The sequence below is a fragment of the Melopsittacus undulatus genome, chromosome 9, assembly GCF_012275295.1.
Source record: "Melopsittacus undulatus isolate bMelUnd1 chromosome 9, bMelUnd1.mat.Z, whole genome shotgun sequence".
NCBI classification, from domain to species: Eukaryota; Metazoa; Chordata; class Aves; order Psittaciformes; family Psittaculidae; genus Melopsittacus; species Melopsittacus undulatus.
In genome coordinates, this window is record NC_047535.1 from 41,477,388 (window position 1) to 41,490,989 (window position 13,602).

Consider the following 13,602-nt stretch of genomic DNA (forward strand, 5'->3'; position numbering starts at 1 on the left):
TGGGATTCCTAGGGAAACTTCCTTCCCCCTTTCTCCCCTCGAGAGGAGGAAGCAGCCTCCTGCACACTCACCAGCCCACTGCTCTTCTGACCGGGTTATGGCTGGCGCCCTTTATGAGCTTCCTGCGTATCCATAGGTTTGACTTGGCTTCTCTCAAGGTTCTTGTTGAAATTGATCCAATGCTTTATCCTCACATCCGCCACGCACATGAATTCCTTAGTGTCATAAGTTGGTTAAGATCCATGCAAGCCGTGGCACCTCTCTGTCTTTGCCCCTTCGCCCACCCCTGTGAAAAATGTGTGGTGTTGTAAATAGAGGCAAAGGCAAATATATACAAGGTGGGGAGCCTTAGTGATGTGGAACTGAGAGATGAGGGCAGCAGAAACATAGTCTGTGGAAGGCTAGTGTAGTTTTTTGATACTGAAATGCAAGACTGGCCCTTAAAGCTGGATGTGAAGTCTGCTGAAGTCAATGGAGGGATCTGTGTTGGTTTCAGGGAACTCTGGATCAGTCCCTTGAAAAGCACCAAGGAATATGGTCCTAACAAGAGAAGGTTTTGGCAAAGGGATAGGGTTTAGCTTAATTGTGGCTGCCCCATCCCTGGCAGTGTTCAAGGCCAGGTTGGACACAGGGGCTTGGAGCAAGCTGCTCTAGTGGAAGGTGTCCCTGCCTGTGGCTGGGGTTGGAACTGGATGAGCCTTTAGGTCTCTTCCAACCATTCCAAACCATTCTAAGATCTATAGAGGATCCTGAACAGGACCTTAGGTCAGCACCTGGAAGGGCTTATTAGGAAAGGGACAGATCCTGTACTCGGGGGCTATTGCACCAGAAGCCAGGGGATGTTGTGTGCTTTGGATACTGGGTTAAATGTCAGCACCATCTATTTGCAAATTGGGTTCTAGTTGTAGGTGTTGAATGCTGGAAAGTCTGTTTCTGAGCAGAGTTTTAAAGGCTGCTTCCACTTCTGTTTCCAAGCTGTATTTTGTGAGGTGCTGTGTTCCTCCCGCTTTCAGAACTGCAGGCACACATGGGCAAGGACCCTGGGAGGACCACTGCTGGGAAATTTAAGAAAGAAAAGATCTGGCTCTTTAGATCAGGGCTATGAACATTTGAGATCATTCTCAAAAGGGCAGGGCCAGCCATTTCCCAGCTAGGTCTTGATTTGAACTCTGGAAGCCCAGCAAAGCTGGGGTATGTGATCCCATGACTGAGGTTGTCTAAACATGGAAATCACTCGGAGCTCAAGTCAGCAGAAATGTATGTAAAGGCAGTGAATAAATGCAGTGGTCACGGGGAGTTAATCTTCCCACCCAGGAGCTCTGGTGTTCTCAGTGCACAACCATTATCATGCACAATACTGCCTGTCCCATTGCAGCCTGGATTTGGTCTCCTTGCCTGTGGATTAGACATAAGAAATATAAACCAAAATACAGGCACAAAACTCTCGTGTTTCCTTTGCAAAAGGCAGGCTGTACACATAGCTAATTCTTTTCATGTTAATCTACACTTACAACTCGATAACAAGCTAGAGCTTTCTTCTAACCAGGCTTGATTGAATTTGGAAGATTTCTTCCCAACAGGAGAACCCTTTCCGCTTTCACGCCGTAAACATGATTTTGTGCTTTCTCTTTTTCCCTTTTTTTATTTTTATTCCAGGAATTTATTTTTTTTTCTTCCCCTTATTATTATTATTATGAATAAACTAGTTTTAAATCAATTTCAACAGCTGGAATTAATTTTCCTGTTACTGACTCTTCACTTGGGCCTGTCACAGAGCGGGAGGCTTTCTATTAGCATAAACATAACTGAAAGCTCTGGAATTTGCATTAATGTACTTTTAACAAGTTGACAGTCTTTTGGCACAAGCTCCTGAGATCTGAGAAGTAGGGGGGGGGAAAAGCCTGCATTATACCTTACCCTGGCCGGATTGTAAGAAGCTGTCAGGTAAAACCTCAGGTTTCTTTTCCTACTAGAAAAATACGGGACAAAATAACCACTCGTAAGCAGGTGCATGGATCTGACACTTTGCCACAGTCCTTGCCGCTGGCCTCTGAAAGAGCAAGCTGTTTAATTGTTATTTAGTGATGTGAGAGGTGCTGAGGTGCAAAATACTTCACATAGTTGTTTAAGGGTCTTCAGGAAATGTGTGTTTTGGTGTTGGGGCCATGGGCCCTCTGAAAAGTGATCCAAACTCCACTAAACAGGTCGGGAGTTGTGTCAAATAAAGAGCTGGTCCTGTGAGCTCCTTACCACAAGGTAGGAATTCCAGAGAGCTTAGCATGGCAGTTTTGCCAGCAGATGATAGAACCATGAGGGAAGAGCCAAAGACTCAGACAATGGTTTTGTTACATCTCCAAATAACTAAAGTGAGGGGTTTTCCATCTGCTTCCAGCTCCTGTATGGCTAGTGAATTGTGATGGAACCTGGCCTTCGTTAGCCACAGGACCAGAACCCCATCTGTGGGTAAATGGAAGCTGATGTTCCCACCAGATGACATGGCTGTAGCAGAAAGGCCTTGAAGGAGGATGGTTATTAGGAAAGCTGGTGTCAGTGGCATTTGGCTGGATTCTGTTGGCTTTGCAATCAGTGTGTAGAGGTAATAGGGCTACTACTGGGTCAAAGTGGGCAACCAGTGGGCCGGTCTGCATGCCACTGTCCACATGGATGGGCTCTCCCATGCCTAAAAGCAAAGAACTCCCTTCCAGGGAAGGGAATCCACACAGCAGGCATGGCTGTATGGATAGCAAGCCTTGGGTAGCTCACAATCCCTCTGCTATGTAGATGTTATACCTGTGTATCAGTAGGGGTTGCTGTGCGTGTTTAACGAATCCAATGTGTTTGCACTAATTACTTGGGATAAAGGTGTTCCAGCTTTTGCAGAAAATGTGCAAGCCAACATCAAATCTGTGTGTTTGTGTCTGTGTTTCCACTTACACTGGAAAAGTCAGCAGGAGAAAATACTTGGGCTGCAGATCAGACTCATATCAGTTGCCATGGGAATAAAAGGAATACTGAGAATTGAGGGAATCCTTTTATGCGACAGGATTTTTTAAATTGAGTTCTTATTTGACTGTTTATTTAGGCCCTACATTAAGACAAAAATGTGTGTTTAGCCAGCTCCTCCTGCTGGATCCAGAGCAACTGTTAAAGCTTATTTCCATAGAGATATTGCTGATCCTGGCCCCAGAACAGAGAAGAAAGAGGCCTGGGAGAGCCGCTGTGCTCAGTGGCACTCAGCTCGCACGGCCCCTCGCAGCTTGGCAAATAGAGCCTGGCTTTGTGCTGCATGGTAAAGCTGCTGCCAGTGGTCTGGCAAGGCTCTGGTATTCCTCTGCTCCAGGCTTTGTTCCTGGGTTCCCCTCTTGAGTTTGGAGAGACCAAAATGGCACCCATTTGCCCTGGAAACTATGACTCAAGCTGGCCGGCATGGGAGTGATGTGACGCTGCTTACAGTCAGTCTAATGGGAATAGTCTCACTGCTGGGAAGAGTCACTGGAAGATCTGCTGGGTAATTAGTGGGGGGACTGTAAATAGCTAAAACCTGACCAAATTCCTCTGTCAGCTCAGGATGGGATCCTCCTGCCACTCCTCTTCCTGCCTCTTTGCTCTTTGACCACAGTCGGTTATTCCGGAGGTAATTTTCCCTCTTGCTGCTGTTCCAGTTGTTAGTGTGAAACTCACTGTGGCTGTTATTCATCGCCTATAAGAAAATGAGCCACATGCTGCTCCAGAAGAGCAGTATCCCCCAATCCCCTTCATGTCCTTGGTAGGTTTTCCCTTTCCCAGGGATGCTGTCTGAGAGCAGAGGCAGCCTGCCCAGTGCCACTTGCCTCAGATGCTGCTGTCCCTTCTTGTTGCAACTGATGGAAGGCACTTGAAGTACATCTGCCTGGCTGTGATTGATTCACATAACTTCTCCTGAGCTGATTTGTGTGTCTTCCTTTGACAAAAAGGAGATGTTTCTCCTCTTTCACAAAAAGACCTTTTCCCTATCTGCCAACCCAATCCCTTCCAATTGCATGAGCCCAGAAATTGTCCCAAATGCGGGAATGGTGAAAGGATAACAGTAATTGGAAGGAAGGGTCAGCAGCTGTGCTTGTGGTGAGGAAGCTATCCAAAGCTGAGGGCCTGGTGCCTACACCAGTGTTGACTTCATAAACATCCCTGGAGGGTGATGCATGAGCCAATACTGATGGCATCAGGCCCCTGGTCAGGGTTTGTGTGTGCAAGCTGAGTGCTGGGAGAGCTTTGCAGGGATGGGAAGAAGAGTGTGGGAGGGGAAAAGGAAGAGTACTTTGGTTTACAGATACCAGCCGCAGCGCTGATTCACTGGGCTAATCGGATCTTGGTCGTGTTTTGCTCTGGTATCTGCTCTGTGCTTCTGTCACTGGTTTTGAGAATTTATCTTTCTTATCAGAACTTGGGGGTTTTGTTGGGTTATTTTTCCTCTCTTCATTCAATGCCTGTAAGAGGAAAACATGTGAAAACTAAATGTCCGTTTTCTCAGAGCTCTGTTTGGTAGACGTGAGCAGTGATGAAGGTTCTTCTCATGTTGACTTCCAAGGAACAAGGGTGCCACATGGGCAGTGGCCAGCCAGGACTACCTACAGCCTCTGCTGAATTGTCTCATTCCTGTAGGAGACCTCAGTTACTCCCAGTCTCAAAACAGGGATGTCGAAGGATGTTCTATGGCATCCTGTGGGTGAGGGTCTTGGGCCTTCCCTTAAGTCACCCTGATTAGGGCAAGCATGAGAGATGGCAGACTGAGATTTAAACCAGCAGCCCTAATGGGCAAGAATGGGCAGGAGCACTGTGGGCCCTTGTTTATATCCTCTGACAGGAAAAGCCAAATGAAGGATAGTTGAGAAGCTTTTATTATAGCTCCTGTACTGGAGCTGTTACTGGAGGGGTCTGGAAGCTCCAAGTTGTCCTGTGCGATCTGACGTGCACAGATTGAGGTGAAGCCATGAGCATTACGTGGAGCCCATGATGACCAGTGTGCCAAACCTCCAAACTCTGCAGTGAGTGTTAGTTATAACCTGGCAGCTGAACCCTGCCCTCCAGCCCCTGTTGTATCTGTTAAGCTGAACACACCGTGAGAGGGGGCTGTTTGGGGAGCGTCTGATAAAAGAACTTTGTCTGTGCAGAGCTCCATTGGTGGCACTTCTCCGTAAACATCATCTGTTGTTAATTCAGCCTTGCATGCTTACAGTCAGAACTTTGTGTTGATTATGTGTGTTTTCTGGGGGAGAGATTCTTAAATATGGAAATGGAGATATCTGCACAACCAGTTAGCATCATTTCATATCATTATTGAATATACATATTAGGGAAGTGCTTAGAGACCTTAGATTACAGCAGGGCTTCACTGAGCAAGGTACAGAATGTGCCTAGGGGAGATACCGCTTCCTACAAACAGCTTGAGACAGTCCCAGCCAGAGGAGGGACTGGGCAGAGGGAGGGCAAGCACAAGGGGTAAGGGGGAGCTGCTCAGGGCTCTGAGCAGGAAGGCAGGAGCAAAGCTGGACCAGGCTGCAGGTCTACTGGCTTTGCCCAGTCCCTAAACACCACTGTCCTCCCAGGTTTATGGGGGCAAAGAACAAATAGAGATAGCCAGGCAGAAAGCAATTACATTTCTGTAACTGTGTGGTGCTTTTGCCATCATTCTCATGATATGTCTGGCATCGGACCCTGAGCTTTTGAGAGAAGGGGTGTTGGTGTCCTTGAGAATAAAGAAAGATGCTAATATTACACTTTCTATGCATTCAGAGTGCCAGAGATTATAAGAAAAAAAGGTCTTGTTTAAGTATTATCAAAATTCAAAGAGTGATCTCAAAAGCATGTATATTAGTTTATAGATCCGTATAAATCAATATATTTGCTTGTCTAAATTCTAGAGCTTGGGGTGAGGCAATAAAAGGAGATCAAATACAATTTATAAGTGAGTGCAAACACAGGCTAGTCTGATCTGTTCTGGGATTCTTTGGTTGTGGATTTGGGTGTGAGAATTAGAATCCTCCTTTGCTGGAGCTGATGTTTTGTGCAGTTGAATTTCTACCATCTTGAACATGGAGAATCTCAGGAGAGGAGCTGAAGGTTATAACCATCATAACTGCATCCCAAAGGGGGCTGGTGTGGGACCAACCCCAACCTGTTTCTTGCAGACAGGTTCCAACCTTGAAGTTATCAAAACCCAAAACTGTGGACATGCCAGTTGGCAACTGTGCCCCACTGTCATGGAGTGATGCTTGTGAATCCTCTGTTCTTGATGAGTAACACGATAACCTGAAAGACTCTTACTGCTTTCCAGGGGCTGTTCTTGGAGTACAGTGTGATTTGCTTTGCCTGCCTTGTCCTGTCTAAGCTATTGCTCTCATCCTTCATACTGGTGCCTTTGGTCTGATCTCTTGTGTCCTAGGGTCATATATCTCTCTGTTTATTCTCTTTGTCTTTTAGTGAAGGATTTTCAACAGCATTCAGGATTGGGCAAACTGCTCCTATTGAAACCAAAAGGTGCTTTGCCACTGACTGCACTGGGAGCTGTTAGGGCAGGGACTGGGTACCATTGGAATCCCATGTCTTGAAGCTGCACCAGCCATGCAGGGACTGAACAATCAGTGTGCCAGTCCTGTATGTTCTGGAACTGGTAGCTGGCCACCACCAAAAGCCCTCTTCGCTTCTCATTGACACAGGTGGCACATGGGCAGCAGGACCCCAGATTGAGCTTTGAGTGCATGGGAGGCTGCACACAGGGATCCCATGGCTTCAATGGAACCTGCTCTCAGCCTTGGCTCCATTGTCATCCTCTGAGCCTTCAGAACCTTGCTGTGATACCAGGATGGCCGTTTGTTACGATTATCTCAACGGCAAAAATTGTCATGGGTAAAAACATCCCATTGTCCAGAAATACAAGACAACAGCATCGGCAAAGAGGGCCCATCCTCCACACCCCCTTCTCCTGTGACTCCTCCACCCTCAGGAAGTGGCAAGGCTGTTCTGTGTGGCCAAAACCAAGGCAGAAAACCTCTGGTGAAAAAGGCAGGTCGAGCTGATTGGTAAGCCAGGCATGGGCACTGAACATCTCTTGAGAGATAAGTCTCTGACACTTGATTCTTTTCAGTCCTTTTGGAGGCCGTGATAAGGAGGCGGCAGTTGCTTTGTCAGGGTTGCTCACTCTCGTTGTGGAGTATGTTCAGTCACTGAACTTGCTCAGATAAGACAAACATCTAAACTCCATTTCCGGAGACACACACCAGTCTTTGCACTCAGGCAATGGTTGCACCAAGGGTGGGCTGCTAGAGACAGGTCTGATGTTGAATGTCTGTGAGAAGGATGCTCATTGTCACTGGTGCTTCCATGTCTCCTTTACTTCCCCAGAGCTCCAAAACTGGAGTCCAGACTTCTCAAGTGGTCCAAAGATCCTGGGTATTTGACAAAGGTGTTTGCCACCACCATGTTCCTATGGGATGTTCCTCCTCGTGACCCTGCACAAGGGCCTGACCTTCATGGGGCAGCAGTTGCATCACTTCAGCATCTAATTCCATTTATAACCTTGAGGTACCAGTTATAAGATGCCAGTAAATTTTAAAACCCCTGCAATGGGGGGCCCATTATTAGGCCATCTCAGATGCATATCTGTCAGCGCAGGGTTATTCCATTAACTGGGATCCAAGTCATTAGTAAGGTAGAGACTTTTTGGTTAATTGCTGCTACCAGAGCAATTATTTAAAGCATTTCTGAATTACAGAGACATTTCTGTTCACTGCCAATTGCCTAGGGTCAAATATTGGATCTAAGGCATGTGATGTGAACAGCTACAGTAGATCCTGTCTGGATGCTCTTCCTGGGAGGGACTGATGCACACAAGACCTCTCCTTCCTTGTGCTGTGTTGGGTTCTCTTTTACAGGTCACTCAGAAGTGCTTTGTGGGTTTCCCAGCTTTTCCCAGGGACAGACTCCAGGGGCTGTGAGCAGTTTTGGCAGGCAGCGGTCTACTCATGGTGCCAGGGACCAAGTGAATTAATGCCCTTGTGCTTCACAGCTTTTCCCTGTGTCCTGCTGTAGAGCTGTGAAAACTGAAATAACACATTCTGTCTGTGGGCAAAGCCAGAGTCCCACTGTCCTATGGGAACATCTCCTGGATGGAAATGCTTCTCCTGCTTTGTCTGCGTATACTCATCTGTGTCCAAGTGGGATGTACCTGCTGTGCACCTATTCCCAACCCATCCTGGTGCCCTCTGTCCCCAGGCTTTCATTTAATTTCATTCTCACTCTTCCCGTCCCCAAACCTGTCAGGAAGGCTGCCTGTGCCCTTCCTGTGGAAGGCAGCTGCCTGCAGGAGGGAGCTCCAGGAGCTGCCCATGACCTGAGCAGTGAAACTCAGTTGTTTCAAAGTCACATTGACCCAGGTGCTGCAGCAAGCGTGTGTCGTGGAAGCTGCTGCTGTTTCGCATGAGGGAGCTGCAGTCAAATATTAAAAAGGCAGCAAGAGCATTAAATTATTTGCCAATGGAACATTGTCATTCCTCCATAAAACTATTTTGACCTGTAGTTTTCTATGGAGTCCATTGCTCTTAAATGTGCAGTGAGAAAGGAAATTAAAAATTAATCTTTATTTCCATCTCAGAAGAAAACCTTAATTCTCTGCATTGAAATTATACTCGTAATCCAGGGTAATAAATTATAGTTTTTAATTGCAGCTAGTCACAGCCAGTCAAACAGGAACATCTCTTTCTCTCGCTTGCTTTAACTTTGCTGTACAGAGGAACTCATGGAGTGCTGGGAAAAAAATCAGGCTCTTAATATTGTGTAGAATGAGCCCAGGACGTGACACAACAGCCAGGCTCTGCTCTTGTCTGGTACCCTTGAGTCAATGACCTCAACGTACCTTATGGGCACCAATTGTGACGTACACACAAGGACAGGGAAATGGGTGAATTCTACTGTTGCCACGTGGGTAAGGTGTTGGTGTAGCATCCTGTTCAAGGTTATGCAGTGAGTCAGTGTTGAACAGGGAACAAACTCTTGATCCTGGCTCACCTGCTTGTGAGTATCCCACAATACCCTTGTGAGCTGGGAATAGGAGCCAGAGTGGCCTGCTCTGGCCCACTGACCAACTTGGCTGACCTTCAAGTGCCTGAGCTCTGACACTGTACCTCTTCTGATGAAAAGGATGGCTGCTTAAAGCAGATCCATGTTTATGCTCGGTGTCTGGTGCAAGTAACCTCTGCCTTCTTTCACCTTATGGTATGCTGCAGATGAAGGGAATGTTTCATGAGTTTGACATTGCTCTACTGCATATGACAAAAGCGACCTTGGTAAATGGGCTTCCTAAGGCATGGCATGCTTTAGAACAGCCAAGGAGGTGGGTCTGTTCCCAAAAAACATGCTCTGCATGTGACCAGCTCTTTCCATTGGTGTCCCACAAGGTTTATCTGGACACCTGCATGCTCATCATGCTCCTAGATCATCCTGGCTGCTGTCATCTCACCACTTGCACAGTGTCCCTGAGAGCAGCCTATAAGGTATTTGAGTACCTGTGCAGTACAGGTACCTGTGATGATGATGTAGCACCGTCCTACAAGTAACCCAGCCTTGGTAGTTGTTTTTTACCCCATCAGATCCCAGACAATGTGATAGGTGACAAGGAGTATTTGTAAAGGTGTCTTAGGACTTCCAAGCTCAGCTAGGAAAAGGGAGAGGCAGCAGGAATGCAATCCTTAGTTGGATGGAGACAGAGTGGTGGTTGGAGTCTGCAATTCTGATAATAGCGCCTAGCTTTGTTCCTGAGTTGTACCAGTGCGTGGAAGAGTGAACAGAAAAGGATGGAGAAGTGGTGAAAACATCACCACTGTGGGAATGGAATTAAACAGGCCCAGCTGTGGGAATGGAATTAAACTCACCTGGCATAAAAAGCCTTAAGAGGTTATTATCACTATACCCACAGTGAAGGTGTTCGTTATTAATCAGGATTAGCCTGGCATGTCTATAGTAGCTGGTTTGGGAAAGACTGTAACATCTCTGCAGCCAGGGTCTTCAGTCTGTGACCGTTCTTCCTCCTGAGCTTGATACTGTTAATGCCATGAGAGGAGTGTGGTGAAATCCTTACCCCAGGATGCACTTCTTGATGAGTAGTACCTACATTCCAGACAGGAGGTTTATGGGAACTTCATAGAATGTTGAAATGGTCTGTGTTGGAACGGACCTTAAAGCTCACCCGGTTCCAACCCCCTGCCACAGTTTCTTGTGGCTCATGAAAGTGATGCTTAAATTCTGAATTGAGAGAACTTTGAGATGCAGGAAGCAGAGACTGTCAGATACACACACACAAAAGGTCTGCTTCCCAGCAGAGAGCAATCAGGGAGAGCAGAACACCCAGCAGACTCTAGCTTGTGTGTGTTATACAGACAAGACTCCTTCTGGAAATTAAATGGTTTATCTGAAGTTATCAGGCTCTTTAAAAGAGTTACTTCAGGGCTGGGGCAGTAACTGTGGTTCTGCTTGTTAAATCTAAAGGAAGAATAATCCTAGATTTTATTATCCTGTATATGTAATTCTTGTATTTAGCAAAACATTGGAATGAGGATTTATGAACTAAACAAACATGCTTCCAGGGGATGATGGCAACAGTACTGCCTTTAGCTCTGGTGGCAGTCTGGTGGATATATCACAGCAGAAAATCTTTTATAGGACAATAAAATTAGTGAATGAGAGCAGAAGAGAAGTGTGTAATGGATCTGGATTTAAACAAGCATCTATGAATCCATATCTCATGAGATCTTGCCTGAAAAAAACTTAATTGTATTTGGCTGAGCAAGGAATGCAGAGAATAAGGGGAAGGAAATAGGAGGGGTGATCTTGTGACCATGGCTGGAGATTTGACTAAGGGATGGCCTGGTTTTCAAGGCCTCAGCCAGTGGGTTTAGTTCCATGCTCTGCCAAGGTCTCCACAAGGACACAACTCTTCTGAGGGTCTTAGTTTGCCATCACTAAACGAAGAACAGCGCTGTTGCCCTTCTTGCTTATGAGAACGATGGCATTTCAAACTGGGAGGTTCCATGAACCGTGGGAGTGGAGCCCATGCACCGTCGGATTTTTCCACCCTGCCATATGAGCAATTATAAGGAATTACCCGTTTCTCATCATTTCATGCTTCTCGCACAAGGGGGGCAGCCTCTGGTTCCTATTAGAATAGCAGCATTTCATACACATCCTCCATTGGTGCAGTTATTGACGCAAGCTGCAGAAACAAGAAGACAAGGCAAAAGGGCTTTGTGACTATGGGATAACCCTTTCCCATGAGTAACTGTTACACATCTGTTACAGCATCTGATTTACTTTTTTCCTTTGATTTGACTAGCATTCTGTGGGAAGAGGAGAAAGATTTATCTGATGGTTGGAGATTTCCTGTTAGGTGAGAAAAAGGGCCTTTGGTTTTCATCCTGGAAACACTTATGATGAGATGTTCAGCAGGGCTACACAGTGAGTGTTCAGGTTCATGGCCACGTCATTTAGTGTTTGCTTGGTTCCAGTGACTGGGAATGAAGGGGATTGTCTCCTCCATCCTCCTGCAGCCTGGGGACTCTACTGTTCCGGGCCCAGGGGCATTTGCTTTTGCCCACTCCCCCAGACATAAGTGCTAGCCAGAGAGATTGTCTCCAGCGTAGTCTGAACAGCTCTTCCTCTCACACTCTTCTGTATCAAACACTTCCCACCTTGAAAGCTTCCTTGGTTAACTGCTCATTTCAGAATCATTATTAATGTATTTGCACAGGGATTTTGGAATTTAATTAGCCTCTTTTGAACTGCTCTTAGTGTGTTTGTCTAGAGAAACAGAAAATCCCTCCATGACTTGTTTGCTTTCTTCATTCGTTGGTTTTCACTGGAAGGGGAAGATACGGATGGGCTTTGCAGGGTTGCATCCTACTGGTGCTGCATCCAAGGATAAGCTGTGGGGCTCTGCAAGGGAAGGAGCTGATGCTGTGATGCATCCAGGCCTCTCCTGTCCATGGAGGGGGTGTGAGCATGGCACGGGCTGAGCTGCGGAGCACAGTAGGACTCAGTCAGCTGCTGATAAGGATCTGTGATGTCCAAGCGCACAGCTCCTGACCCAGATATGCTTGCACCATGGCAGCTGTGCTGGCTGAACTGAGCTCCTATTTCTCTCTGTAGTAGTTTCCCTTGGGAAATTCACATCCCCAACTGTGATTTGAATGAGTCCTGCTTCCAGTGGATGGAGGCCAAATGGCTCGATGTTATTTTCATCCCACTTCTTGGAAACGCATGCTTAGGGCAGCAAGTTTGTTGCAATTGTTTATTGCAGGCTGTGTATGTACCTGTGTGCAGCTCTGCAGGCACTCAGTTTCCATTGGTTTAAGTTGGTTTTATTGCCTTTTGCCCACTCCAGGGCTGGACAGAGCAGCTCCGGGTTCCCTCCACCACGGGAGCACTCATGTGCGCTTTCTCTTTCACAAACCACAGTGGTTATGGCCACTGCCTCTGGTCCTGTTGTATCAGTCCCAAATGGGGGAAGGATGACTAACTTCATCACTTGATAGTTTTGGTTTCTAAAATTAAACAGCCTGCCACATGTGCAGCCCTGTTACTGTATTTACACCAGCAGTTAGCAGACAGCACCGGCCGAGCTGGAGGGGCTTCACAGCTGCGGCTTGTGCTGCTGTTGTGTGGACACAGATGTTCCTTTGCCCTTTTCCTACATTTCCCTTGTAAAAACAAAAGCACTTGTGCTCATAGAGCTTTCTGGACAAACTCCCAGGCATTGCTTTGTAAACGTGTCCTGGTGCTCCTTGGTGTGTGGCTCCAAAGGATGGGTGGAAGGGTTGAGGAACTGGATCAAAACCAGGAGACAGTGCAGCAACCATAGTTGGAGGATCCAGTCCCAGTGCTACAGCAGCTGCTCTCTGAAGGATCAAGGGCAGTGAAGGAGATGCAGAATGGGGTTTCCCTGTGGAAATGGTGGGTGTTCCCCTATGGAGTTACCTCGGGAGCCATGTATGGCCCTGGGGCACATGTGGTGACAAGTGGTGGCACATAGTGACACAATTCCCAGGCTGCTAAGTGAAGAAGGGATGCTTTGTAGGAGCTCACTTAGCACCACTCGGATTTATTTGGCTCCGAGGAGATTAGAAATCAGAGGAATAAGCAGTGGATAAAAGCCAAGGTGAAATGTGCAGAGGTGGAAGGAGCAGAGCCTCATTCTTTGGAGGAGGACAGGCTGAGGGATGAGATGTTCCTTATTATTTTGGTTCAGGGAACATTCCTCTGTGGTCTTAGATGTGTTGCTTTGTTTTGTAGCAGGAAATCTGGCTTGCCTGACAGAAGGATTAGGAGGTGGAGTGAACATTTAGCACTAACTATCTAAGAGTGTTTGGGTGAAATAGAAATATTTTGACATATTAAGTCTGATTTTTACCAACTGACTTGGTGACTGAGTCATGCTGTTGTTTGGGGTTGAGCAAGTGCTGCTGCAAAGCATTAGCAGGCCTGTGCTTTGGTAGGGTTGCATGTGCTTGTTGAGGAGGTGGCAGGAGAGGGTTTGGTTTTCATTCAATTTTGGCTTTTTATTGAAAACAATTTCAGTTA